Genomic DNA, 27,250 nt, shown 5'->3' with positions numbered 1-27,250 from the left:
ACTTTCTGCCATAAGGGTGGTGTCATCTGCATATCTGAGGTTATTGACATTTCTCCCGGCAATCTTGATTCCAGCTTGTGTTTCTTCCAGCCCAGCATTTCTCATGATGTACTCCGCATATAAGTTAAATAAGCAGGGTGACAATATACAGCCTTGACGTACCTCCTTTCCCTATTTGGAACCAGTCTGTTGTTCCATGTCCAGTTCTAACTGTTGCTTCCTGACCTGCATACAGGTTTCTCAAGACACAGGTCAGGTGGTCTGATATTCCCATCTCTTTCAGAATTTTTCACAGTTGATTGTGATCCACACAGTCAAAGGCTTTGGCATAGTCAATAAAGCAGAAATAGATGTTTTTCTGGAACTCTCTTGCTTTTTCGGTGATCCAGCGGATGTTGGCAATTTGATCTCTGGTTCCTCTGCCTTTCCTAAAACCAGTTTGAACATCAGGAAGTTCACGGTTCACATATTGCTGAAGCCTGGCTTGGAGAATTTTGAGCATTACTTTACTAGCATGTGAGATGAATGAATGCAATTGTGCGGTAGTTTGAACATTCTTTGGCATTGCCTTTCTTTGGGATTGGAATGAAAACTGAACTTTCCAGTCCTGTGGTCACTGCTGAGTTTTCCAAATTTGCTGGCATATTGAGTGCAGCACTTTCACAGCATCATCTTTCAGGATTTGAAATAGCTCAACTGGAATTCTATCACCTCCACTAGCTTTGTTCGTAGTGATGCTTTCTAAGGCCCACCTGACTTCACATATATGTTCAGTCTTACCACTCCACATTTCTGTGCTGCGCTTTCATGTGAGTTGCCAAAGTCCCTCTTTTGGGTAGCTACTTCCTATTCTTTTGCTCACACATTTTTGTAAAATGTCACACGGGTTTATCACTAGGAGACAGGAGGCAACACAAACCACATGCTTTGCTGTCTGTGTAGGAACTGAATAACACGCATGGTGACCAATCCTGAAGGAAATCACTCCTGAATATTCACTGCAAGGACTGATGCTGAAGCTGAAACTCCAATACTTTGGCCACCTGATACGAAGAACTGACTCATTGGAAAAGACCCTGAGGCTGGGAAAGATTGATGGCGGGAGGAGAAGGGGACGACAGAGGATGAGATGGTTGGATGGCATCAGCGACTCGATGGACATGAATTTGAGTACACTTTGGGAGCTGGTGATGGACAGGGAGGCCTGGCTGTGCTGCAGTCCATGGGGTCGTAAAGAGTCGTACCCCGACTGAAGGGCTGAACCGAACTGAACTGACCAATCAACAACAGGCTTTGAAAGAAGTGATGTGATTGGTCACTCACCGTTGTGCATCTGTCATTTCCGCAGTGATTTGTGGATGGAAGAAGTAGTAGCAAAGTTCCTGTGTGGTGCAATTATTCATAGGTAACATAATATGGCACATGAAATTTGAACTGTGTTATTGAGGACTTCCCTGGTGGCTCAGACGGTAAACAGTCTGCCTGCAGTGCGGGAGACCTCGGTTTGATCCCTAGGTCCTGAAGATCCCCTGGAGAAGGAAATGGCAACCCACTCTAGTATTCTTGCCTGGAAAACCAAGAAGGCTACAGTCTTGCCGTCTATGGGGTCGCAAAGAGTTGGACACGACTGAGTGACTAATACTTTCATTGAGGGACTGGTGTTATTTAACTATACTGGAAAGCAAGGACTGCCGCATTATGTACTGTATTGGCTTGTGTGTAAATTATTAACAGTGATTATTTCCCTGAGATTGATTGGGGAGGGTCTTATAAACTTCCCTGTGTACACGTGTGTGTGCAGGCAGGCGTCCTCAGTCCAACTGTTTGTGACTCCATGGACTGTAGCCCGTCAGGATCCTTTGTCCATGGAATTTTCCAGGTAGAATACTGAAGTGGATAGCCATTTCCAACTGCATGGGATCTTCCTGACCCAGGGATTGAAGCTGTGTCTCCTGCATTGGCAGGCAGATTTCTTTACCATGGCAGTGCTAAGTCACCTCAGTCGTGTCGGACTCTGTGCAACCCCATAGACGGCAGCCCACCAGGCTCCCCCGTCCCTGGGATTCTCCAGGCAAGAACACTGGAGTGGGTTGCCATTTCCTTCTCCAATGCAGGAAAGTGAAAAGGGAAAGTGAACTCGCTCAGTCGTGTCCGACTCTTCGCAACCCCATGGACTGCAGCCTACCAGGCTCCTCCGTCCATGGGATTTTCCAGGCAAGAGTACTGGAGTGGGGTGCCATTGCCTTCTCCTTACCATGGCACTACCTGGGGAAAAAACTGGTTTTTTGTTGGTTTTTTTTTTTAGGCGGTGTTTTTAATTAATTTATTTATTTATTTTTGAGGCAATGAAATTCTGGAATCACACCTTGGACTGAAGCCATTTACTAGCTGTGTGACTTCTGGCAAATTACTAAACCTTTCTGAGTATCATTTCTGAAATGAAAATAATGATAGCTCCTGGTCCATGGGTGGTAGTGAGAAGTCAATGAGTTAACACATGAAAACCACATAAGTCTGGTGTCAGGCAAGGAGTCAGTGTTTCAAAAATGTATCATTGTTATTATTAAAATTTAGTCTGAGAAGTGCTGCAGTGCAGGCAGCTCTAGGGAGGCCAACCCTGCCTGGAGAAGGGAGCTTAAATGCGCCAGGTGACCTTCAGAGCACCTTTCTGGGCAGCTTCCAAGGCATCTAAGATCTCAGACTTCCTGGCTGCCAGGCAAGGGGCTGGTGCCCAGCAGTCAGTGCCTCCCCCAATACACGCCTCCATCAGTCTAAGCAACTATTGGCCACCTTCTCGGCCAGAAGTCACCAGGACTTGTGAACAGCGGGTGGATGACCCCTCGGGACAGGCCTCAGTGACCAATCCTCTGGCTGCTGATGTCAGCTACACTTCCTGCTGGATGCAGCCTGGAGGGAGACCGGATAAAGTCCAAAGCCTCCTAACTTGGCCTCTGGAGCAGGCCTAAGTCCAGACTCTGCAGCTTCTGTATTCTCTCCACTCCCAAATACATAAATCCTTTGCTTCGGAATAGATGTTGCCCACTTTTGCTCAAGCTATATCCTGTCTGACAGGCCTTTTAATCTGACCCCCTAGCAGGGCTGAACCCCAGCTCTGAAGCCTCCTGGGTCAGTCTGGGCCCTCCCCAGAACTCAGATCACCTATGATGTGCCTGACTCCTGTGCTAAATGCTCATCCTCACAACAGCCTTCAGAAAGGCGTCATTGTCCCTGTTTTGCTGAAGAGGAGAATGAACAAAGCTCAGTGAGCTGAGACAGCCTGAGCTGGGTGGGATTCAACCCCTGGTTTACCTGTTTCCAAAGTCAAAACCTGTCCCCCCCAAAATCCTTTTGGGAGGTAGGTGCTGCCGCCTCTATCAGCTCCCCTGCATCTAGGAGACCATCAGCCCCTGGGGACATGAGCCACGCCTTATCCAGCTTCCACCCTGCATGGCAGCTTGCAAGGACAGGCAAGGTGGCTTCGGCTTTACAGCCTGGCTGTACATCACCTACGGCAATTGTGTGTAGTAAGGATGTCAGGTTTTAGTGTTTCTCAATAGTGGCACACTTGGTGTTTGGGCTGAGTCAGTTCTTTACCAGGAAGATCTACATCTTCCCACGGTGGCTAGAAGGATGTTTACCATCCTTGGCCTAAATATGTCAGAAGATCCCCCTCCTCCCCTCCCCTGTCCAGTTACTGAGAAAACACAAACCATGGCACCTCTGGAGGAGAGGCCTGGGTACCATGCCCAGGCAAGACCAGCCTGCTATACCAACTACCACAGAAGATGAAAGCTTGGATTTAGAACTTGAACTTGGATAAAATGGTCCCGGCTCCACTCTGAACAAGCTATAGGACCTTAGTCCTACCACAACCAGACTCAGCTTCCTCATCTGTGCAATGGGGACAATAATAAATATTAATGCAATCACCCTCAGAAAGCATTTAGCACAGGTTCCTGGTCCACTTAACCTGTCAATGACAATAAACTGTTAACATTTAAACCTCTAAGACTTTCCGTAAAAATTAGTTAACCAAGTAGGACAATAAAATCTCTTGCAGATGCTAAATTATTTATCTTCTTGTTTGTCTTGGATGTACAGAGTCCCTCCAAGACAACTGTCTGATGAAAACTTGTTGAGTCAACGGTTCTGCCCCAAGGGAGGTTACATCTGTCTGGGGAGCTCTAAGTACACTGACTCAGACACAGTTCCCCCTTAGCTTTGGGTTTCCCAGGTGGCGCCAGTGGTAAATAATCTGCCCGCCAAAGTAGGAGACATAAGAGATGCAGGATTGATTCCTGGGTTGGGAAGATACCCTGGAGGAAGGCATAGCAACCCACTCTAGTATTTTTGCCTAGAGAATCCCATGGACAGAGGAGCCTGGTGGGCTACAGTCCATAGGGCTGCAAAGAGTTGGACACGACTGAAGCAACTTAGCACGCATGCTCGCCCCTTGGCTTTGGAATTGGCAAAAGAGACAGAAATGGTTTCGGAGACTGTAGGCTCCCAGGCCAGAGGGGCTGGTGGGTGGGGAGCCTGAGTGAGTTACACAGTAGGAAGGCCACTCCTTTTCCCTCCTGGCACAGGATCCAGATCCCAAAATTGAAATCTCACTCTTTGGGGCAGTTTTACACATGGAGGAGAAAACAATATATGTGTATATATTTAGTGCTGGCAGAAAGACTAAAGAGAGTCATATCAGTGGTACAGACGGAGAAATTGTTAGAGTGGGGAAATGACTTACCCAAAGTGAAAGTCCTGGGAAAGCACAGAAGGACCTCAGCTATGAATCCAAAGCTTGTATCTCTGTACAAGAATGAGGAAGTGAGATGAGTGTTCGGAAAATATTTCAGGGAGCGGGCAGAGCCATCTGAGAGTGGGAAGTGGCCCCACGTCTATTAGGGCAGGAGTAACGGTGATTCATCTCTTGCTGAAGCTGGAGTGACTTTGGCTTGCTGGCTACAGAAGGCTGGGAGCGAGGTGTGCCCAGCTAAATGTCCCAGCATGTGGGAGACCTGACAACCCAGGTGAGCACGAATGGCTAGGAAGACAGGAGGAACATTTCTGTGCTGACAGCTTTGTTCACATGGGCAGAGTTTCTACGTCAGCAAGTTGGCTGCCACCCCGGGGACCGAATGAATGGGGGGGATGGGCATCAGTATGAAGGACTTTCTCATTGCTGTGCTTAATTGCTCAGTCATGTCCGACTCTTTGCGATACCATGGACTGTAGCCCACCAGGCTCCTCTATCTATGGGGATTCTCCAGACAAGAATACAGGAGTGGGTTGCCATGCCCTCCTCCAGATCTCACTGCTAACCTTCCTGTATTCCTTTGTTGCCCCAGTCTGTATTATGACATTAGGGAGTCCTCCGCTTTAGAGATGTGGAAGGTCAAGTGCGGCGTGGAGAGCGGGATGCCATGTTGGAGGCCCTCACGCTGCCATGAGGAGGCACTATGTGGGAGGAAAAAGCCGATTCAGGCAGAAACCAGACAGATCATTTCTAACCTGCACTGTCTCTGATCATGTCAAGTATTTTCACGTATGAATGTGTCTCTGCTCCAGGCCCCAGCTTCATCATTTCTCCTCCTAGATACCTTATGCACCTTTCTCTCTCTCTCTTTTTTTGGCTATGCTGGGTCTGTGACGCAAGGCATGGGTTTTTTTTTTCTCTAGTTGCGGAGCATGGGCTTAGTTGCCGTTAGGTATATGGGATCTTAGTTCTCTGGCCAGGGATGCAACTCGTGTCCTCTGCATTAGAAAGTGGATTCCCAACCACTGTACCACCAGGGAAGTCGCTTATGCATCTTTCAGTCAGGTTAAATGTCACCTCCTTTGAGAAGCCTTCTGTGACTCCCCTGGGGCTGAACCAGATGCCACCTTCTCTGTGCTCCCAAGGCCTGAGCTTGCCCACCCACCACAGCAGTCATCATAGATGCCAACAGCTGGGTTGTCTGTTGCCCTCACCAGACTCTAAGGACAGGAACTGTGTCTGTCCTGTTCTCCATCAGCTCCTCAGCCTCTGGCAGCTCAACTAACTGACCTGAGGTGTCTCAAAGAATTAGTGCTGATGGTCCCAGGAGGCTGAGGAGAGACTGAGAAGCTCAACAACCTTTCTAGAAGTCGAGAAGTGAGGACCCTCTTTGGGCAACTTTTTTTTTTTTTAAGTATACTTGATTTACAACGCTGCAATGGGCAACTTTCTTAACTTCTCTGTATTTCACTTACTAATCTGTAAAATGTATTTCACTTACTGATCTGTGTGTAAGGCATAAAGTAGGAAATGAGGGAGCATTCAGTGTCAGCAATCATAGTTCTGCAGGAGTGGACATGGAAGCTCAGGGAGGTATGTGCCAGGTCCAGACTCTAGGCTAGAAAAGGCAAGCCTTGGACTCTGGTCTGGGTTCTGGCCTCCAATCTGTGCCTCTCTTCATTCTACACTGCTGGTTGTTGCCTGTCTATTTCACTTCCTCAGTCAATAGACAGCCAATAAACAGCTACTGGATGCCTGCTGGGTGCCAGGTCCCAAGCTGAGAGCTGTAAGGCTGACAACAAAAGATGCTTTTCAGGAGGCAGTGGGATGAGCAAGAATGGTATTAGTGTAAAATGCTCCCGGGCTCAAATTCCAGCTTTTCCACATCCTGGCTATAAGATATTACGAAGGTCCCTGATCTCTGAGCCTGTTTTTTCCTTTAATAATGGGGAAATACAAGACTTCCCAGCAGGAGAGCTGCAACCTGGCACTGGGCAGCACTGGATATAAATGGAAGCCAGTTATTATTAATATCCTCATCATCCCATTTTATTTTTAACCAACCTGTGCGCGTCGTAGTTAATTCTTCCCCCTTGTCCGGGCACCCAGGACCTGGTTCTCTGTCCCAGGCCACCACAGTTAATTACTCGTGCATCTCACTAGCCGGCTGATACACACACCAGAGGAACCAGAAATCAAATTGCCAACGTCCGTTGGATCATTGAAGATGCAAAAGAGTTTCAGAAAAGCATCTACTTCTGCTTTATTGACTATGCCAAAGCCTTTGACTGTGTGGATCACAACAAACTGTGGAAAATTCTTAAAGAGATGGGAATACCAGACCACCTGACCTGCATACAACTGGACGTGGAACAACAGACTGGTTCCAAATCAGGAAAGGAATATGTCAAGGTTGTGTATTGTCACCCTGCTTATTTAACTTATATGCAGAGTACATCATGAGAAACATTGGACTGGATGAAACACAAGCTGGAATCAAGATGACGGGGGAAATGTCAATAACCTCAGATATGCCGATGACACCACCCTTATGGCAGAAAGCAAAGAACTAAAGAGCCTCTTGAAGAAAGGGAAAGAGGATAGTGAAAAAGTTGGCTTAAAACTCAACATTCAGAAAACAGATCATGGCATCTGGTCCCATAACTTCATGGCAAATAGATGGGGAAACAGTAGAAACAGTGACAGACTTTATTTTTGGGGCTCCAAAATCACTGCAGATGGTGACTGCAGCCAATATTAAAAGACACTTGCTCCTTGGAAAAAAGTTATGACCAACCTAGACAGCATATGAAAAGCAAAGGTCCATCTAGTCAAAGCTATGGTTTTTCCAGTAGTCATGTATGGATGTGAGAGTTGGGCTATAAAGAAAACTGAGCACCGAAGAATTGATACTTTTGAACTGTGGTGTTGGAGAAGACTCTTGAGAGTCCCTTGGACAGCAAGGAGATCCAACCAGTCCATCCTAAAGGAAATCAGTCCTGAATATTCATTGGAAGGACTGATGCTGAAGCTGAAACTCCAATTCTTTGGCCACCTCATGCGAAGAGTTGACTCATTGGAAAAGACCCTGATGCTGGGAAAGATTGAAGGCGGGAGGAGTAGGGGACGGCAGAAGACGAGATGGTTGGACGGCATCACCGACTCAATGGACATGATTTGGAGTAAGCTCCGGGAGTTGGTGATGGACAGGGAAGCTTGGCGTGCTGCAGTCCATGGGGTCGCAAAGAGTCGGACACGACTGAGCGACTGAACTGAACTGAATGAACACACACCGGCAGACACCCACGCCCCCACTCACGTTCTTTCACACAAACGGTAGCAGCGATCAACGCTGTTCTTTTCGTCCCTTCAGTTTTCCATCTATGGTATCCTGGAAGCGGTCCCCTATTAGTGCATGGTGAACATTTTTCTTTTTTAGCGGTGGCACAGTATTCCATTGTACGGATTCTCTTTTAACGCGGTTGCCGTTACTATTATCAATCTGGGATCTCCGAGGACTTGGGATACTTAGAGCTGTCGAGTTGGAGTCCAGCACCCGGTTCCAGCCCCGGCTCCGCCCAGAATTCACCCAGTCTCCCTGGGCTCCCTCTTCCCCACCCGTACGGTACGATCGCGCGAGTCGGGGTGGGGCGGGGGATGGGGATGCAGAGAGGACCAGCCTGGAGGATCCCAGTGTCCGAGTGCGGATCAGCGAGAAGCGCGCGCAACAGCTAGGGACTGAAGTCAACCTTTCGAGCGTAGCCACTACGCTATACCAGCAGCACCAAAAGCAGCGAGTAGTCTGGCACAATCAAGCTCGGAACGGGCTGTCAGGCCCTCCCGCCTCGGCACCTGAGCTCGGGGCAACAACGCTCCGGCACCGGCTACTCACCCCCGCCTCCGCCGCTTCACCCTTCGTCCCCACGCCCGGAAGGTTACAGCTGTCCCTGTCCCTTTAAGGGGGCGGAGCCCGGGCTCCGCTACTTCCGCCCCAAAGCAACATGGCGCCAACCGGGAGCAGAGCGGGTGAAGGCGAGGAGAAGAGCGCCCCTCAAAAAGATGGCTACGCCCCGGGCGCCGCGTTCGCGCCCGACGGTGACGTCACTTCCGGGGCGGAGGAGGCTGAGTGGTGCAGTGAGGGACAAACAAAAGGAGGCGCCGGAGGGGCGCAGTGGCCGGCAGTGGGACAGAGCGGCAGGGGCTCGGGGCTGCCGGCTGGGCGGCCGGGCGCGGCGGGCCCAGGTGAGCGGGTGGGGAGGGGAAGGGGGCGCGAGCTGTCATCTCTTGAAATCAACTCCTGGACGTCCCCGGCCAGCTGCCCGGCCCCAGGCGCCTTGGGCAGATCGGGCTCTGCCCGCCGGGGCTGGCTCACAGGGGGCCTCCCGCGGCAGCTCGGTTCTGCCTGCCTCCGGGTTCCCCGCGCCCCGGGTCACAGAGGTCCCTCCCCTCCTCTCCCCGGCGCCGCGGCGCGCGAGCCCCCTCCCAGGCACCCTAGTGCCTCCCTGCGCTCTACATACCGGGAGTTTCCGCCTCGGCTCCCCCAGGTCCCCTTGTCATCCCCTGGGTTCCCCCAGATCCCCCCCCTCCACACACACACACACTCCCCCACTTACTGGAGGTTCCACCTCTGGGCCCTCTCCTTGGGATCTTTTTTTCCCCCCTTTTTCAAAGGTTCTCCTGGGCTCCTTGCCCGTTCCTCTTCCCTTGGAACCCTCCCTCCTTTGGATCGGGCGGGAACTGTGCCCTGACTTGAGTGGGGGGAGGGCAGATTCCCTGGCGAGGCTCTTGGGGGCCTGTCTGGGCTGGGGTTCCTGGGAAGCCCAGTCCAGGGGTCTGAGGTTCTGAACCCTGCCGGTGTCTTGTGCATCCAGATGGGCCTGAGAGCCAGGTCTGATGAGGTGCGGGCTGGAGACCTCGCAAAGTTGGCTGCCCAGCTGAAGCAGCATAGCCGTGGGTTCTTGAGGCTCCCTGATGATTCTGCTCCTTGCGTCGACCGCTTCTTTCCCCTGGTCTGGACTGGAGTGAAACCGGGATTGGGCTGGTTCTCTGCCGGTGCCAGTGCTGCCTTTTTTGGGAAGGAAGAGAGATGGTTGGGGGTGTTTCTGGCAGCAGTCTCCTCCTGATGGGGACTTGGCTGGAAGGGTGGGGCCGTCTCTTACCCTAAGGGCTCTTTCTCTGCCTTACCCCCCTGAAGCCTTTCTGGGATGAGGTGTGAGGGAAAGGGAATTTGGGCCTAAATTGTAGAGGAAGGATTTGGTTGAGCTTAAAAGCTCCCAGGGGCCTCTCCTACCTTTTCCATTAGGAGTTACCTTATTCCCCTGACGAACCGTGTATCCTGCCGGCTGCATAGACAGACGGGCAGACAGACAGACTAGAGGCAGGAGGAGGAGGTCTGATGTTGGTTACTCTTCTGGTGGAGGGGATGGGGGAGTGAGAGTTTGTTCAGAGGGACTGGGCAGTGCCTTTGTGAAGGTCAAGTTTGGCTCTGGGGGGGAGGGGGAGGCAAGGACAGATGACTTGTGCTGGAGGACTGGGTTTTGGAGAGGTGCTGGGGTGTGAATGACTGGCCCCTGTTGCCCTGTCTTCCCAGTTTTAGAGATTTTTTGGGGTTACCTCCCATGCCCCCCGGGCCTTCCAGGGGCTGTGGGGCACACAGCAAGGGCCTGAGGAACGCTTGTGACTTCTCCCTGTAACTCACCCAGATCCTCCATCTCTTGGGCACGCCCACTAGGAAGCTGTTTCCTCTGCAGACTTCAAGTGGTCCTTCTGGACAGTGGGCGCTTGTGAGGATTGTCCCAGTGGGTCAGAACTCAGGGAGCTGGCTTGGCCTGGACCTCACTTGTAGTATTGAAGGGAAGGGATCATCCTGTTTTCCTTACTCTCCTGAGAGTGGAGATGATTTTGGGTTTTCACACGATGATGGTGTAAGACCTCATGGGGAGTCAGGTGGGTTAGATGTGGGGCTCTAGAGCCCAGCACACCTCCTCTCCCTGCCTTGACTCATTCATTCATTCAACCATCCTTTGGTAAGTGCCTGGCCTGGGCCAGGAATGGTGCTAGGAGAACACGGTCCCTGGCTAATAGTCTGGGAAGAGAGGCAGACAGGACAACGTTGACACAGAGGCCAGCATAATGCTAGAAATGTCTCAGAGGCAGCCCAGAGGAAAGAGGCATTAGCTGTGGCTGAGTGTGCAGGGGGTGGTCTGTGTGTGTGTTTCCTGGAAGAGGAAGGGTAAGGACAATCAGTGCCAGTGAGTCCTGTGGCCTGAGTTCTGGGCCGGCCTCTGCCACGGGCAAGTGACTGGCTTTCCCAGCCTCAGTAAATCCCTCTCCTTGCCAAGGAGGACAGGGGTGAGGGTAGAGCCTGGCTTCCGTGGCTTCCGTGCCTTCATGGACCCAGGTGCTTCTCTGCCCAGCCTCCATCACTCTGCGTGGGGTTCTCTGAGAGGCTGGAAACCATCTCTTGCTTCTTTCCTCTCAGCACAGCGCCTGGGCATTGAGCGGCTGTGAGAAATGTTCCATGGCATAAGCAGCTAAAAGGCGCCACGATCCCTTTGTCTGTGTAACCATCTCCCCCCCAACCCCCACCCCTTTCCCCTTCCTGCTGATTGCTTGTCGTTTCCCCCTTCACTAATGGCTGGGCCACACTCCCAGTGCCTGGCTGGTTTAAACACTCCCCCCTACCTGGCAGAGAATGAGATGGTTGGAGGGCATCACTGACTCAATGGACATGGATCTAAATGGACTCTGGGAGGTAGCCAAGGACAGGGAAGCCCTGCGTGCTGCAGTCCACGGGGGTCGCAAAGAGTCGGACACAACTGAGCGACTGAACAGCAACAACAACCCTATCGTGGTCTGATCACACTACTCTCCCCACCCTCCTGACCTGTGAACAGTTCTGAGCAGAGTGCCTGGCATGGAGTAGATGCTCACTAAACGCTCCTTGAAATTGTGTCTGGGCTGAGGGCGTGTCTCTGCCTGGATCCGGCTCACCCCGCTGCAGCTCACCTCTTGCCACTTTCCTCCTCCAGCCCTGGATCCAGCCAGGCTGAACCGCTCAGCGTGCTCTAGAAGTCATGTTGTCTTCCCTCCAGGCAAACATGTGCTGTCCCTTCTGCCTGGAATGCTCTTTCCAACTCCCACTCTTTCCCAGGAAGTCAGCTTAGGCAACACCCTCTTCAGGGAGCCTTCCCTGACCCAACTTGTCTGGGTCTAGTGCTTCTTCCCCCGTTCCCAGAGGGCCTGGGTTCCCCCAGCAGAGCCCCAGGCACTCAAGAGCCGGTGATAACTTTTGCCTTGGCATCTCCCCGGTAGACTGTCCGATTCTCTGGCGTCACCCTGGTCCAGGCCGGGCAGTGAGTAGGGGCTCCGAAACTGTCGGCAGCCCAGCAGGTAATGCTGATTCCCACACACCTCCCTGCTCATGGTAGCTCTTGCTTCCTTGTAGGCAGGCGGCTTCCATGGAGCGAAAGGAATGCCAAGACCCTGCCCAGACAGACGTGGGCCAGCCTCAGCACCATCAGCCAGCTCGCAGATAGCAGAGCCGTCCTCAGGGTAAGGACTGGGCCCCCTCCCTCCAGGCCACCCTCGGCCCCTAGACAGGGGGCAGAGGGCAGTGTCCCTGTCCCCACAGCCCTTTGCTCTTCTTGCTGTAAGGCCAGGGCTTCTAGGACAAGGGTGCAGAAGACAAAACTCTTCTTCCTTCTCCCAACTCAGTGGTCAGCTGAGTAGCACTGGGGCTTCCCAGGTGGTGCTAGTGGTAAAGAACCTGCCTGCCAGTGCAGGAGATGTGGGTTTGATCCCTGGGTTAGGAAGATCCCCTGGAGGAGGGCATATCAACCCACTCCAGTATTCTTGCCTGGAGAATCCCATGAACAGAGGCATCTGGCAGGCTACCGTCCACAGAGTCACAAAGAGTCAGACACAACTGAAACGACTTAGCACATATACGCACGCCATACCCAGCAGGTGTGAACCTGCACGATGAACCCCTGGTTTTTGTCAGTCTTGGGAGGTGGTTCATGCTGTCTCGTGACCATATTTCCCAAGGTGTGTTCGGTGGGACACCAGTTTCTCTGGGCACAGTGGTCAGGTGACTCCAGGAACAGTAACCTGTCATGGTCCGGGCTGCAGGACCTCTCGGAGCCTTGACGGGTGTCTCAGAGCTGACTGAGAACATGAGTCTCTGAGAAGGAGCCAGCGAGCTGTTTTTCCCCCACACTATCACATGGACATCTTTGAAGATGGGAGGTGTCTTGGCCTCTGCTTTGGAGAACAGTTCTCAAAGGCAGGAGCATGCACCGGTTAGAACCCAGACGTTGTGGTCAGACCTGGGTGTGAGTCCCAGCTGCCACATGCTCGATAAGTGACTGTGGGCCAGTCGCTGTGCCTCTCGGAGCCTCAGTTTCCTCATCTGTGAAAAGAGGGTAATATTAGCTCCTTGCCTCCCTTGAGAGTATCTTGAAGATTAAATATGTCGATACAGGGAAGGTGGCTCAGGGTGTCCTCAAACGTGTTCTCTAAGCATAGTGGGTGTGGGTATAAGCTGCTTAATAATTTGTAAAACAAACCTAATCAATGATTTCTTTGGTCATTTGTGGAAGCTCAGGCAGTGGCCTTGATCCACCCCCACCCACCTCCCCACCCTTGCTGTTTATAGACATGGAAACTGGGGCTCAGAGGAAGGAAGCAACTCATCGGGTCGGAAGGCAGGGGTGTGGGGCTGGAGCCAGGTCCTGGAATCCCAGGCTGGGGTCCTTTATTCTCCATGCCTTCACCTCCCGCCGTGGCTTTTGTTAAGGTAGGCCTTGCCTTTCCCAGCCTGGATTTTAGAAGAAATGGTATCTCCGATGTTTTTTGTTTGTTTGTTTTGCTTTGTTTTGTTTTTGTAATTACCAGCCAAGTTGCATGCCCGTTACGTGTTTTTTTGTTTGTTTTGTTTTGATTTTACTGCCTTGTGGAAGCTAGAGTCTCCTGTGATCCCCATCTCCAGAGACGTGAGTGAGGAGGGCTGGATTTGCCCACATGCATTGTTAGCATTTGCCTTTTTTTCCTAAAATCAAGTCAGTCCTGATAGAGCCGCTGGTTTGCCGCTTGCTCTTGTCTCATTTCACAGTCCTCCCTGGACCTCTTTCTTGATGAGGTCGAGCTGTGGGTGAGTCCCGTCAGAAGGTCCCTACCCACTCTCGTTCCTCCCACCCGCAGTGCTCCCCCGCCTCCCCATCCAGGGTTTCTGAGCTGTTTGTCGGGACATTTACAGCAGCAGAGGGCGGTGGGAAATGCCTGGCGTGTGATTCTGTTGACCGTCCTGTTTATTGGGACAAGGTCAGCAAACCCCAGGCCTGCCCCGTAGGAGTTTCCTGTTGGTTTTGAGGAACTCTGCCAGCCCCCCTTCCCCAGTATTGGAGGCCTGAGCTGAGGTCTCTGGCCAGCGACGAGCAGGAAGCAGCACATCCTACTTATCTGAGATCAGAACTCCTCCTCCGTGCCAGCAAGGAATGGCCTGGGCCAGCCCGAGAGGTTTTGGCCTCCAGGTCTTGGCCCTCCTCTGTCTGCCTGAGGCAGGGCCACAGTGTGGCGTTGGCCTGAGCCTGGCCCTGACTCGGTTCGCCAGGCCGTTCTGGTGGATGGTTCGGTTTCGGTCCCCCGAGCACTCCTCTTAGGTTTTAGCCTTGAGAGTGGACAGGCTAAGCGAAGGTCGGGCACTGCCCTGGGGTCAGGATCTCAGGATGCCCTGCTGGGGCGTAGATACCTCTGGCTGGGTTTGTTTTTTTTTTCCCCGGCAGGAGGGACCCCTGCGTAGCCTGGTGGGCAGGACCACCCTGGGAGTCAGGTCTGTGCAGAGATGCGTCCCTCCGCTGGCGGAGCTCAGCTTTCCATCCAGACCATCTGCCTCTCCCGATTCTTCCTCCCAGTCTTTCCTGGAGTCTTTTTCCTTCTGGCACGGGCCTCTTTGGGCCACCTCTGGCGGGGGCCCCAGACCTGGCCTCTCGGTGGACAACGCTCTGCTCGCCTTCCTTCCAGCAGCAGAGCCTTCATGTCCACGGTGGCTGTGGTCCGAGCCCAGGTGGTGGGCTGGTCACCATGAAGTTTACCATCTGATGCGCCACAGTCTCCAGGTGAGGAGACCAGGGCTGGAGGCGTGAAGGTTCTTGCTGGAAGTTGTACAGTTCCGGTGGTAGAGCCAGGATGTGGACCTGGGTCTGTGTGTCTGGGCAGCTGTGCTTTTTTTTTCTGATCGATACCTGTTTTTTTTCTTTTCCTTTCCATTATTTTTTTATTCGGCTGCACCAGGTCTTAGTTGCAGTATGTGGGGTCTTTAATTGCAGCATGTAAGATCTAGTTCCCTGACCAGGGATCGAACCCGGGTCCCCTGCTCTGGGAGCACAGAGTCTCAGCTACTGAACCACCAGGGCAGTCCAGCCTGTGCTCTTTCTAGCCCACCTCTCATTTGTCTTTTTCTTTAGGTTCTCAGGCTTACGGGTACTTCAGAGTGGTTTGGGAGCTTGTTCAAAATGCTGATTCCTCTGGACCCATCACCACAGGCCTGCAGCGACTGAGTAGGGGGTGAGCCCAGGAATCTGCATTTTGAAGAAGCTCCCCAGGCCGTTGCGGGGCTGAGGACCTGCTGACCATGCCGGTGAACACTGACCAGGGCTTCTCCATCGGCCCTGGTCTCAACCTCTATCTGCCGCCAGGTGCCCTTGGCGTGGAATCAGGGCTGGGCTCCCTTGGGTCCCGGATCTTAGTGACTTCCTAGCATGTGTAGGGTGGGAAGGCTGAGGTTTCTAGAATGACTTTTCCTCCCAGCCACAAACCTCTCCCTGCTCTCTTCCCCGATGCGTTTCTATTGCATTTCACATCTCGTAGGAAGTTCTATGTTTAACCGTCTCTTGAGGACTTAAAACATCCAAATTAAATGGACACTGAGATACAGCCTCAGGTCTGGAGCCATGTTCCACCAGAGAAGCAGCTGTAAAATTCCACGGCTCTCACATGCCACCTGGGCACCCCAGAGTCACCTCCGCTAACTTCATACCCCTGGCAGAGTTGGCCTGTGGACGGACGTGCCACCCGGGTAGGGCCGCGCAGAAGTCCTGCTGTCATGTCTCCTGGCTGGATACCTGGGGGCAGACCTTTCCAGTCTGGAGAGCTGGGCAACAGGCGGCTTACCCTTGGCCAGGCCCCCCCTCATTCGCAGTCCCCTGGGACCTCGGCAGATGGGTCTGTGACCTCTCTTTGGGGCTCCTGCCCACTTTTCGTACCCCGTCTGGGAAGGCAGTGCTGGTGTTCAAAGCAGATCAAGACCTGTCTTCAAGGCCCTTCTGCCCCGCGTGGAGCCAGGCCCAGAGCTGGGCTCCCTCCCAGAGTTTCCTTAAAGCTGTACCTAAGAGACCAGAGATATCTGAGGATGGCCTTTTGGAGTTCCCTGCAGAGACCTTAATTCCAGGTACCCCTCTGGAAACAGGGGCCTTCAAGACAGGCAGGCATGCAAGGGAAAGGCAGACCAGATGGGTGGCGGTCTTTCCGCCATCTTCTAGCTGTGTGGCCTTGGGCAGGTCAGTTAACCTTTCTGGGCCTGACTTCACACCCCTAAATGGACTGATGAAACCTCCCGTAAAAAAAAAAACAGCAGCTAACATTACAGTCTTTCTATGAGGCAGGCTCTGAGCCAAAAGCTTTCTATGGACCGCCTCGTCAGTCCTCACCGCCGCCCTGACCAGGAATACCATTTCCTAGATGAGGAGACCAGGGACCCGGGAGGGAAGTGACTCCCAGGGTCACGCGCTGGTGAGGCGGGGAGCTGTACCAGGTTCCTGGAGATTGGGAGCCGAGGCTCCGGACATGCCAGGCCTGGTGCTGACGTGCAGGCCGCATCAGTGACCCGGAGCCCGTGGCAGTAACACGCCCGCCTGATGGGGCGAGGGGGCCGTCCTGAGCTTCAGACCCGGCCTGTGGCCTCTGTGTGCTTGGCTCGGGGAACCAAGGTGGGTGTCCTTCACTGATCACCCTTCCCCCAGGAGGCCACCGCACCCTTGCAAGAGCGCTTGAGGACCAACCTGTTTGGGAGGCCCGGCCCACATGGAGAGCAGTTTGGAACTGAAACTTGTTCCCTCCCTGCTCCGGACTGCCTCCCCTCTTCTTTCCCCGAAAGTGAGGGTGTGCCCTTCAACGCAGGATGCATGGAGCCAGGCAGCACCCCCAGCCCACAGCTGCTGACTCACCCCGGCGGGTGTGGGGGCCTCAAGGGCAGTGCTGGCTCTGGGGTGGGTGGGGGCTGGGTGTCCCAGATGATGGGTTGGCCCTCTCCTCCCCCCCACCCCCGCCATCCCCCCAACCTCCAGCCCCTGCTCTGGAGCAGAGGAGGCCCCAGGGTGCTGACCGAGGAGCAGATTCATAAGCCCAGAATGCTCCCAGGGCAGGGCCAGTGACCCAGTGTCTTCCTCGGAACTCTTGGGAAAGGCCCTTCCCCCTTCCCTGGGAGCACCTTGGAGGGTCAGCCTCCCCAAGCGTGGTACAAGAAGGGGCGAGGGGGGCCAGCCTCGGCCTCCCCTCCCTCCCGCCTGGGAAGTATTCCCAGCCTCTCAATTTGGGTTTTAACAAAGGGCTCTCTGTGCCCTGTTTACCCACAGCCTGGCCGGCCTGCCACGGCTCAGGTGTAAAAGCCAAGTGCTGCGGGCTAGCTTGGGGGTGGTTGGAGCCTGCCTGCTTGGCCACCCTCTGGACAGTGGGGCGGCATGTCATTTCTTCGACTTCCTTCCCCATCTGCGAGAGGCCCTGCAAGGACATCAACAACGTGGAGCGGGCTTGACCCCTCAGGGTGGTTTTGCGGGTGGCTCACCAGCTCTCTGTCCGGTCCTGGAGTTCTGAGCTGGGGCTGCGGGAGTACAAGGCCCTGGAGTGTGGCGTCTTGAGTCCTGGGAGGTCCTGGGGGCTCGGGGATGCCTGGTCTATGCTTGGAGGGGTTTGTGCTTGGGGCTCAGCCCTCTCTCGGGTGTCTGTCCCCCAGTAAATTCTGGGAGGGTCTCTGCAAAGGCAGGTGGATGAGATCAGCACAGTGCGCCTCCCTGTGTACCAGCCTTGGGTTGTCCCATAAGACGTGCATTGTGCTCTTTTTAATTCTCACACTAAGTCTCTGAGACTGGTACTATAACATTCCCATTTTATAGTTGAGGAAACTGAGGCTCAGAGAAGAGCACTCATTGGCCCCGGGCTCTGAGCCCACCCACGCTGAGGCCTGGCTTCCCTGCGCCCTACGTGCGCGTGTTAGGGCACACCTGGGTAGGGCAGGCAGGTAGGCGAACCTTTTTCATACTTGACGGATGGCCGGTACTATTTCTCCTAAACTCTTTTACACTCTTCAGAAACCACACAATGAGGAAGGTCTTTAGTTTCTTTTCCCAATTTTTTTTTTTCTACTCACAAAAATACCAGATTTGAGTACCAAACATGTAAATCATAAAGTATTTGTCCATTTTGTGACATTTTATATCACTTAATAATACATGATACATCATATATCTTAAAGACTGTTTCCCCGACCAGGGATTGAACCCGGGTCACCACAGTGAAAGCTTGGAATCCTAACCACTAGGCCACCAGGGAACACCTAGCATCTTTTATTTTACTTAATATCTCTTGGACATCTTTTGGGTCACTCTACACAGATATGAGGTAGGTAGCATTGTTTTTATTTTAAAGTTGCAAAAACCAAGCCTTGGGCTAAATAATTTGCCTGGTGTGTTGTCGTTTAGTTGCTGAGCTGTATCCAACTCTTGTGCAGCCCCATGGACTGGAGCCCCCAGGCTCCTCTGTCCGTGGGATTTCCCAGGCAAGAATGTTGGACTGCCATGTCCCTTCTCCAGGGGCTCTTCCCCACCTGGGGATGGAACCCACATCTTCTGTATTGGCAGCAGATTCTTTACCACTGACCCTCCAGAGATTCACTGATTCGCCTGGAGTCATGAATTGTGTCATGCTACAGCTGGATTTGAACCCGCGTCTCCCCAACTCCAGAGCTATTGCTCTTCACACTCCCTGGGATCTGTCTGCCGCCATGGGGAGGAGAGGGGCCCTCTGGGTTGCCTTTCTGAGTGCCTGGGGACAGGGGTGCTCCAGCCCTACCTCAGGAACCCGGTCTCACTTCTGTCCACCTGTGGGTGCTGCCCAGTGGAAAGGGTCTGGCTGCATCCTTCCCCGTCTCCCTGGGGCGGGGAGGACCAGGCGGGGGTGAGGCTGCGTTCTGCAGTATCTTCAGAGGCCACAGCTGCCGCTGCGCCAGCCAGGGGCAGGCCAGGTGGAAAGAGTGGAGTCTGCTGCCCTGGCGATGGCCTAGTAGCTGCTGCCTCCGGCTGAGCCCTGCAGGTGCAAAGACCAGAGAGCAGACCAGTCCGGAGTGGGAGAAACAGACGGTTATCGTGGTAAATTCTGTATGAGACAGTTTAAGCACCTGCAAAAGTTATGAAACTAGAACAGATATCTTTGTACCCAGGACTTAGCTTTGCCAGATCTTAATGTTTTGTAATTGCTTCAGATACACACACAGACACACAGATGCACACACATACACATAGAGATATAGATACACATACACACACATAAACACATAGAGATACACACACACACACACACACGCTCTCTCTCTCAAATCATTTCAGGTGCAGTTGAAGCCTCTTCCCCAATCCCATTTTCTTCCCTCTTTAGATGAAATTATCAGCTTGATTTTGGGGCTCTCCTTGCACTTGGGAAAGAATCTGTCTGCAATGCAGGAGCTTCAGGTTTGATCCCTGGGTCAGGAAGATCCTCTGGAGGAGGAAATGGCAACTCACTCCAGGAGTCTTGCCGGGGAAATCCTACGGGCAGAGGAGCCTTAGAGGGCTACAGTCCATGGGGTTGCAAAGAATTGGGCATGACTTACTGACTAAACGACACGCGTGTTTCTAATACCTTTGCCACACCTGGGTATATACACTGCAGAAAACCTCAGATGATGTGTGTGTTCTATAGCTTGTTTTGGGGTTCAGCGTTATTTTGGGAAGGGAATGACAACCCACTCCAGTATTCTTGCCTGGAAAATCCCATGAACGGAGGAGACTTGTGAGCTACACAGTCCATAGAGTCACAGAGAATTGGCCTCGACTAAGCACTTCACTTTAATTTTTTTTTCATGTTGATACAGGTTGGTACTTTCATTGCTTCAGCATTTCACTGTATTCTCAGAGTAATTCATCCTTTCTCCTGTTGTTGGATATCTAGGTTTTTGACCTTTTGCTATCAGGAACAACTCTGGAGTGATCATTTTTGTCTGTGGCTTCACACAGACGTGTGAAGCAACCCTCAGAGCCTTAGGAGCGAAATTGCTGGGTCGGAGGATGAATGCACTCTATCTTCTCATCTAAGAATTCAACATTTCTGGCCAATCGCAGGGGAGTGAAATGGCTGGTGATTGTCTTAATTTGCATTCCCTGGTTAACAATGAGATTAAGAATTATTTCATTCGTGAATTTCCATTTGTGTTTTTTTTCCCTGTGAATTGTCTATTCACGTTTTGCCGTTTTTCTTCCCTATTGGTTTGTCTTTTCTGTGTATCTGGAGGAGTTCTGTCTTTGTTCTGGGCATTAATCCTTTGGCAGGTAAACCCACTGCAAGTGTCTCTCCAGGCCTGTGGGTGCATTTCACTTACTAGGTCCTTTGATGTGCGTCCATTTTAACTAATGTGATCGGTAGATGCGCCTCTTCCTCTGAGGATTTGTGCTCATTTGGGATAAGAGATCTTTCCCTGTCTTAAAGACATTAAGGTGGTCAGTTAGATTTTTCTTTAAATATTTGCAAGTTTTGCCTTAGGTCTTGAATTCATTGGAATTTATTTTCCTGCAAGTCGATAGATGGGGCTGTGCTTTTCTTCTGTGGGTAACTAGGCCAGCTCCATTTGTGGACACCCATTCTTTCTCCCCAGCCTGCAGAGTCGACGCTGTCACGTCTACGTTTCCAGAAATTTCAGGGTCTCTTTTAGGCTTGCTCTTCTAGTTCCCTGGTCCAGCCATCCATCCCCACATCCCCGCCGAATTGGTCGAATTCCAAGACCTTTATACTGGGTCTCCTCCCACATTATTCTTCCCCAGTGTCGTAGCTATTCTTGGTCCTTGGGAATCTTGATTTTTAAAAATCTTTTTTTCTTAATTCCCTGAGTAACGTATTCTTATAACAGAAAACAGAGGGAAGTTTGGGGTTAAAAAAAGATTGTAAACATCAGCCTAATGTCACTGTCAGTATTTTTAAAATATACGTCTAAGTTATTGCAGAAGGCTTGCTTATTCCTCTGTCATAGTCTCGTTACCTTCTTTTTGCATTGAAGGTATTTTGTCATGTCATCAGGTCATCAAGTGCTTTGCTCTAACGTGTTTTCATTGTTTTATAGTATTCCATCATCAGGTCATTAAATAGGTATTTAATTGATCACCCAGTAACAGGCATCTGGATGGTTTCCAGTTCTCCTGGGGTATAAAGACAACCACCATGAATGTTCCTGTAACTAAACCTTTGTCCTAGAATCTTGCCTGACGATTGCCCACCTCCTTCCTGTCGCCTCCCCCTCCCAGCTCAGCCCAGTTGAGCAAACCTTTACTCCGCTTTCTGTGTTCCGGACTCTGCATGGGGCCTGGGATGAATCTGGAGGGATCCGTGTCCTGTGGGGCTCCCAGCCTACCTTGCTGACCTCTCTATGGGCAATCTCTTGCCAGTGAGCTTTACGTGGTGCGGCTGGGGTGAATCCCAGCTCGCTGACCTCCAGGAGGGCACGGTCAGTAGCTTTAAGAGATGCCTCTGTTCTGGAAGAAGGGTTAGAGCAGAGGACAGCAGGGCACACGGCCTTTTTGTCTTTCTCAGCTGCCTGGATTTCAGCCCTTTAATCTTTGTCTTCTATTCAGGATCCTCTCCAAATTCTCCATCTCTTGGGGCTGAGACCTGACCCAGCCAGACTCCCATCACCCTCCCGAGATTGCTCTCTGAGAGCCACAAAAGAACACCTGAACTCTCCACCTGAGGGCTCAGTTTTTATTTCTTTTCTTCTAGGCTCTATTTATTTTAAATTCTATGCTACTTTTCAGTCACAAAGGTAATGCCTGCTGGTAAAAACATTACAGTCTCCTTTCATCCTGCCTCCTGTTCCCACTCTTAACAGGGAGCCATTCCCCAGCTGGGTCAGGCTTTATCAACATGGCAATGTATTTATTTATTGTTCTGAATCTCACTTTATTTTCAAAATGGCATTACATACAGAGCTCCTTTATTCTGCTGAAAAGGCCCGGTTGCATTCTGGCGGCCTCTTGAAGGGACCAGGATCTGCTCACCGCCCGCCTCTTGTGTGCCCAGCCTCATCTAACTGTGTCCCCGTGCCAGGTGTCAGGGCCAGCGTCGGGGGCGCTTTTCCTTCTGTTTTCTTCCATCATGCTCCGGGTCTGTGCTCTTTTCATCCACCCATCAGCTGTCTGCTAAAGTCAGATTGCCGTCGGGGGCCAGGTCTGTGCCTGTCTCAGCCTCATTCCACAGATGGGGGGGACCAAGGCTCAGAGGGGTGAAGTCGCCTGCCCAGTGTCACTCCACTGCTGAGTGGCAGAACCCACCTGCCCCTCCCTCTAAGCCCCCATCACTATACTCCTTGCTCTCCACCTGCCTGAGGTCCCCGCACACAGGTTGTCTGGGAAACCTCACTCCTGTGACTCCCTGATAGTCCTGAGAGTTTGGCATAGCATCTGCTACCATGGGCATTTTATTACAGAGAGACCAAGTCCGGGCTGCTGGAGGCGCCTCCCCCTCCCTGCTGGCTTTAGGCAGGGGTGGCCAGGATAGTGAGTGAGTGTCTGGGTGATGCCAGTGGGCAGGGAGGTGTTGCAGTGAGCCAAAGCCTGGATCACACGCCCCGTGATCCTTGACTGCCTTATGCAAAATGTGGGCACCCCCATGACAGATTCCATATTCCTCTCCTGATGGGGAAACAGGCCCCAGAGAGAAGCTGTTGCACACCTCTGCTGGGGGCAGTCCTGGCTGCAGAGGCCTCAGTGCAGGAAGGGGATGAACGCACTGCCTGCAGGAAACTTCCTGAAAAGGACGTTTTCTGTAACTGGGAGAAAAGGTCCCCACTCCCTTGAATCTGCCCCCTTCACCTTTTAGTGCTTTCCTGACCATCCCCAGGTGGGCCCGGGGTAGCTGTTGGGTGGGAGCTGCTCCCTGGAAGTGCTGCTTGTCGGGGCTCCACCCCAGATCTGGGTTGAAGGTGACAGGCAGTGTGATGCTGGGCACATGACCTCTCTCCCCGAGTCTCAGTTTCCCTATCTGTAAAATGGGTGTGTGGAATATTAGTCAGCCTGGAAAAGGAAGGAAATTGCTTCCTTTTCCTGGCACCTGCTACTCAGATGGTAAAGAATCTGCCTATAATGCGAGAGACCCAGTTTCGATCCCTGGGTCAGGAAGATCCCCTAGAGGAGGGCATAGCAACCCACTCCATTATTCTTGCCTGGAGAAACCCCATAGACAGAGGAGCCTGGCAGGCTACAGTCCATGGGGTCGCAAGGAGTCGGACAAGACAGTGATTTCCACTTTTACAACATGGATGCACCTGGAGGACATTATGTTAGGTGGATGAAACCAGTCCCAGAAGGACAAATAGCATACGATCTACTTATGTGAGGTCGCTGGAGTAGTCAGAGTCATACTGCCAGAAAGAATAGAGGTGCTCTGGCTGGGGTGGGGGGAGGGGGGAGTCAGTGCTTGGTGGAGACAGTTTCAGTTTTACAAGACGAGAAGAGTCCTGGAGATGGGTGGTCGGTGATGGCCGCGCAGCAGAACGAATGTCCTTCATTCAAATATGTTACGTGTATTTTACAGCAATAAAACAATTTTGAGAAAATAAGGGAGGGCGCCAGCAGAGCGCACTCCTGGGCTCCAAGGGTTCTGGGCTGGGCCCTCATTCTCAGAACAGGGAGTGGCTCCAGCTGTGGGTGTCTCTTCACCTTGAGTCACCAGCTCCCGGGGCAGGTCCCTGCGCTGGCCCTCCCTGCCTGAGGGGGCTCCGCTCCTTCCCCTGGGGAGGGCTGGGCAGGAACCGGGAGGGAGGGGTGCCCACAGTCGCCTTAGCTTCCTCCCTGGCCCCCTCCCCTGCTCTGCCAGGCCAGCCCATCACCCCCAGGCCATGCCCTTCCCCACCCCACTTCTTCCCCTTGCCTTCTCAGGCCCTCTCTTGATACCTTTATTGAGCGCCTGCTGTGTGCGGCAGACCCTTGCCCTCCAGCAGCATCTGGGCGGAGGTTGAGGATGGATGACACCAGCCCAGGCTGCCTGCTTCCCTCTCTGCACAAAGTGCTTTAGAAGCTTGGGATTCTCTGGGCCCTTCCCAAAGCCCTGCAAGCAACCTGCCCTGACCACCCGGCCGTCTCTTCTTGGGGACCCATGGGGGAAGGCGCCGCATCCCTGGCCCCCTGGGGACAAAAGCCTGGGCTTTGGCACCTGTGCCTTCTTTGCAGATTTCCCCCGAAACGCCATCAGAGAGGGGCGGGGACTTGTCCAGAATCCCACAGTGAGTTGGCAGAGTCCGAAACGTGGTGCAGCTAAAGGGCAACCCCCCACCTCCCCAGGTCCCCCCACAATGAGGCCAGGCCTGCTTTTCTCAGCTGTGTGGCCTGGGCCCCTGGCCTGACCCCTCTCAACCCCTGTGTCTTCTCCCTGGGCTGAGGAGGTGCCAGGACCCCCCAGGACCATCACAGGACTGTCCCCTCCACGAAGCCCTTCTCAGCAGGGTGGTTTACAGAGAGTTCAGAACAGAAGTGTTGGGGGGGCAGGAGGAGCCAGACACACTGGTGGACGGGACAGTCACCCCCTCCGAGCCTCCGGGTCCCTCACCTGTGATGGAGAGTGGACCTCCCACCTCAGACCCAAAACAACGTAAGCCAAGCCCCAGGACAGCAGGGCCCAGTCCTCCTGGTGCGAGAGGCAGGCTGTTCTCTGTTGCGTGACACACCCACTACCCCGAAGCTGCGAGGCTGCAACCACATCCTGCCTGGTCACAGACTGCCCCCACCCCCAGCGCCTGGCATCCTGCCTCGGCGGTCCCAGCCCCGGACTTTCCAGGGGCAGGCTCTCGCACGCCCTCGGGCCCTCGGTCCTGTCCCCTCCTCCCTTCCGGTTCCCAGTCTTTGGGCGCCTGCCTGGACGTGGACTTGGCGAGCCAGGAAGGGAGGAAGGAGTTGTCAGGGTGTCGTTCAGCTGGGGCGGGGGGCCCGGCTGCGTGATTCAGCAGGCCCTTCCCTGGATGCCCACTCGCCCAGGAGTGTGGGTGGTGCGAGGAGCCAGCTGGTCATTAGAGGGCCTTCCTGTAGGGCGGGCACTTACCAGGAGGGCCTACCCCCTGGGCTGGAGCCGCCAGCCCAGGGCGGGTAGTGGTGTCTGCTGGCCCCACGGTGACCTGAGCTCTGGGAATCCTGGCAGGAGGGGGGCAGGAAGCTCGACTCCTGGGCTCCACCTCTCGGCACTGCCCTGTGTGGGGCCTTGAGCAGTGGCAGGACAGTGAGCCTGAGCCCTGGTGAAGACTTGAGTCGGGAGGCTTCAGTTTGGTCTCAGCTCTGCCCTGATTGTAGAGTGACATTGGGCAGGTGATGCCGCTGAGCCTCAGTTGTCCCCATCTGTGAAATAGGGCCAAAGATAGGGCCCTGCACCTGGGTGTCAACGCGACTCCACGAGGTGGACCCCACGGTAAGGGCTTAGCCTGGTGCCTGGCACATGTCCATCTGTTGAGCACCCCGATTCCCTCAAGGGGTCTAGGTTTGCTTCCTCCTGTCCTTACCCATCCTGGCATGCCCAAGATGATATGAGCATCTGGTGTTTGCATGGAGGCCCTGTCCTATGAAGTGTTTGTCACTATTAATACTATCAGTAATCAAAATAAGGGCCCCAGTCCCATAACCTGGGACCTTTGTGCCTCTCCCCACAGACCCATTTGTCTAAACACGGGTATTTAAATCTTGGTTTAAAAATCTAGACTCTGGATTAGAAAACAGTAAAATGTAAAAATCACAATTTTTTTTCAGGGAATGTTCTTTTTTAAAATTTTTATTTATTCATTTGGCTGCACCAGGTATTAGTTGTGGCCTGTGGGATCTATTTTCCCTGACCAGGGATTGAACCCGGGCCCCCTGTGTTGGGAGTACAGTCTTAGCCACTGGACCATCAGGGAAGTCCCTAAAATCATAATTTTATTTGCGAAAGGACTGGAAGGTTATCACTCAGTGAAAAGTTAACAGGGGTGGGTGACTCTGGGCGGTGTTCTTACAGGGTTTTTTTTTTTTTTTCTGTCCATAATGCTTTATACATTTTCCTGACTGTTCTCCAGTGAACACCTAGTCCCTTTCTGGTCTGGTACAGCCTCATGGCCTGAGCAGCATTGTAAGAGTGACGTGTCCCGGCAGGGTGCTCCCTGCTGGCCCAGGCATTCAGGGTTTCTTCGCAGGTTCATTTTGTTGCACACCTTCCCCACCCCCGGCTGCACTTCCTGAATGTGGCCTCGAAGTCAAGCGTTAAAAAAAACCAGACTCCCAGGCTCTACCCAGGACCTGCCAAGTGGGACTCTGCAGGGGGAGAATCTGCTGCTGTTCTAAATTTCTTTACAAACACACGTGGATGCACATAGCCGGAAACAATCTGATGTAAATGCCCTAAGTGTGTGACCCTGTCATCCTGCTTTCTAGTCCTCACTGCCCAGCCCCTCCTCCAGGCACCCGTCATTACAACCTGCTGTCTGTTTGTCCTTCCTGCCAGTCTCCCCACACACCCAGAGTCCTGTGTGGCCATATATTTACACACACACACGTGGAATGTTTTAAGCTTCCTTATTTGTTCTATAGAAGCTAGTTCATAGTCCACTCCCTCTTCTACAGTTGGCTTTTCTCACACTTTGAATAAATCTCTTCAGGGACTTTGAATTAATCTCCTGGTGGTCCAGCAGTTAGGACGACTCTGACCTCTACTGCAGACGGCCTGGGTTCAATCCCTGGTGGGGGAATTAAGATCCCGAAAGCTGCATGACCACTCTTAAGATCACTGGCGTGGCTTCATGGCACATGGTTCTGAAGGAACTGTAAGTTTCCAGCTGGCCCCTCTGGTTGGTCTTACCATTAACAGGATGGGGTCTAGACAGGACTTCTGGACTGTTCCTGCTGGAAGGCGGGGGTCCCTGTGAGGCTCTTTAGTGATCTGTCAGCATGGCCCCGACTTCACGCCTCAGCCTTCCCTTCTGTGGAATGGGGAGGCTGCCACCTCCCCTGCGGTGGTTTCCCTCCAGCCACCCAGTGCCGTCTGGTTTCTGGACCAAGGCCACTCCGTGGGCTGCCCTGTGAGTGTTGCCCAGCTATTGTGACTCACAGCTAGCCTCGAGGTGGAATTTTGGACAATGGGTCCATAGTCTCCTGCCCCTGCCGCCCCACCCCACCCCGGTCTCAGAAAGCCCGGCTA

General features: G+C 52.9%; 2 protein-coding genes across 6 annotated transcripts in view; one reads left to right on the top strand and one right to left on the bottom strand.

Moving 5' to 3' along the window:
* Window positions 1–5,194, bottom strand: part of CCBL1 (cysteine conjugate-beta lyase, cytoplasmic) — a 35,170-nt gene extending 29,976 nt beyond the window's left edge. Inside the window, exon 1 of the mRNA XM_010856962.1 lies at window positions 4,745–5,194. The gene's annotated coding sequence lies outside the window, so the exon portion shown is untranslated. The remainder of the gene's footprint in view (window positions 1–4,744) is intronic.
* Window positions 5,195–8,685: 3,491 nt separating this feature from the next.
* Window positions 8,686–27,250, top strand: part of LRRC8A (leucine rich repeat containing 8 family, member A) — a 27,981-nt gene continuing 9,416 nt past the window's right edge. Inside the window, exons 1-2 of one of the 5 annotated variants that reach the window (XM_010856822.1) lie at window positions 8,686–8,995; window positions 12,205–12,307. The gene's annotated coding sequence lies outside the window, so the exon portion shown is untranslated. The other 4 variants (XM_010856818.1, XM_010856820.1, XM_010856821.1 and 1 more) reach the window with 4 other exon arrangements.

The sequence above is a fragment of the Bison bison genome, unplaced genomic scaffold, assembly GCF_000754665.1.
Source record: "Bison bison bison isolate TAMUID 2011002044 unplaced genomic scaffold, Bison_UMD1.0 scf7180017864375, whole genome shotgun sequence".
Taxonomy (NCBI): domain Eukaryota; kingdom Metazoa; phylum Chordata; class Mammalia; order Artiodactyla; family Bovidae; genus Bison; species Bison bison.
This window is presented reverse-complemented; position numbering and strand designations above follow the sequence as displayed.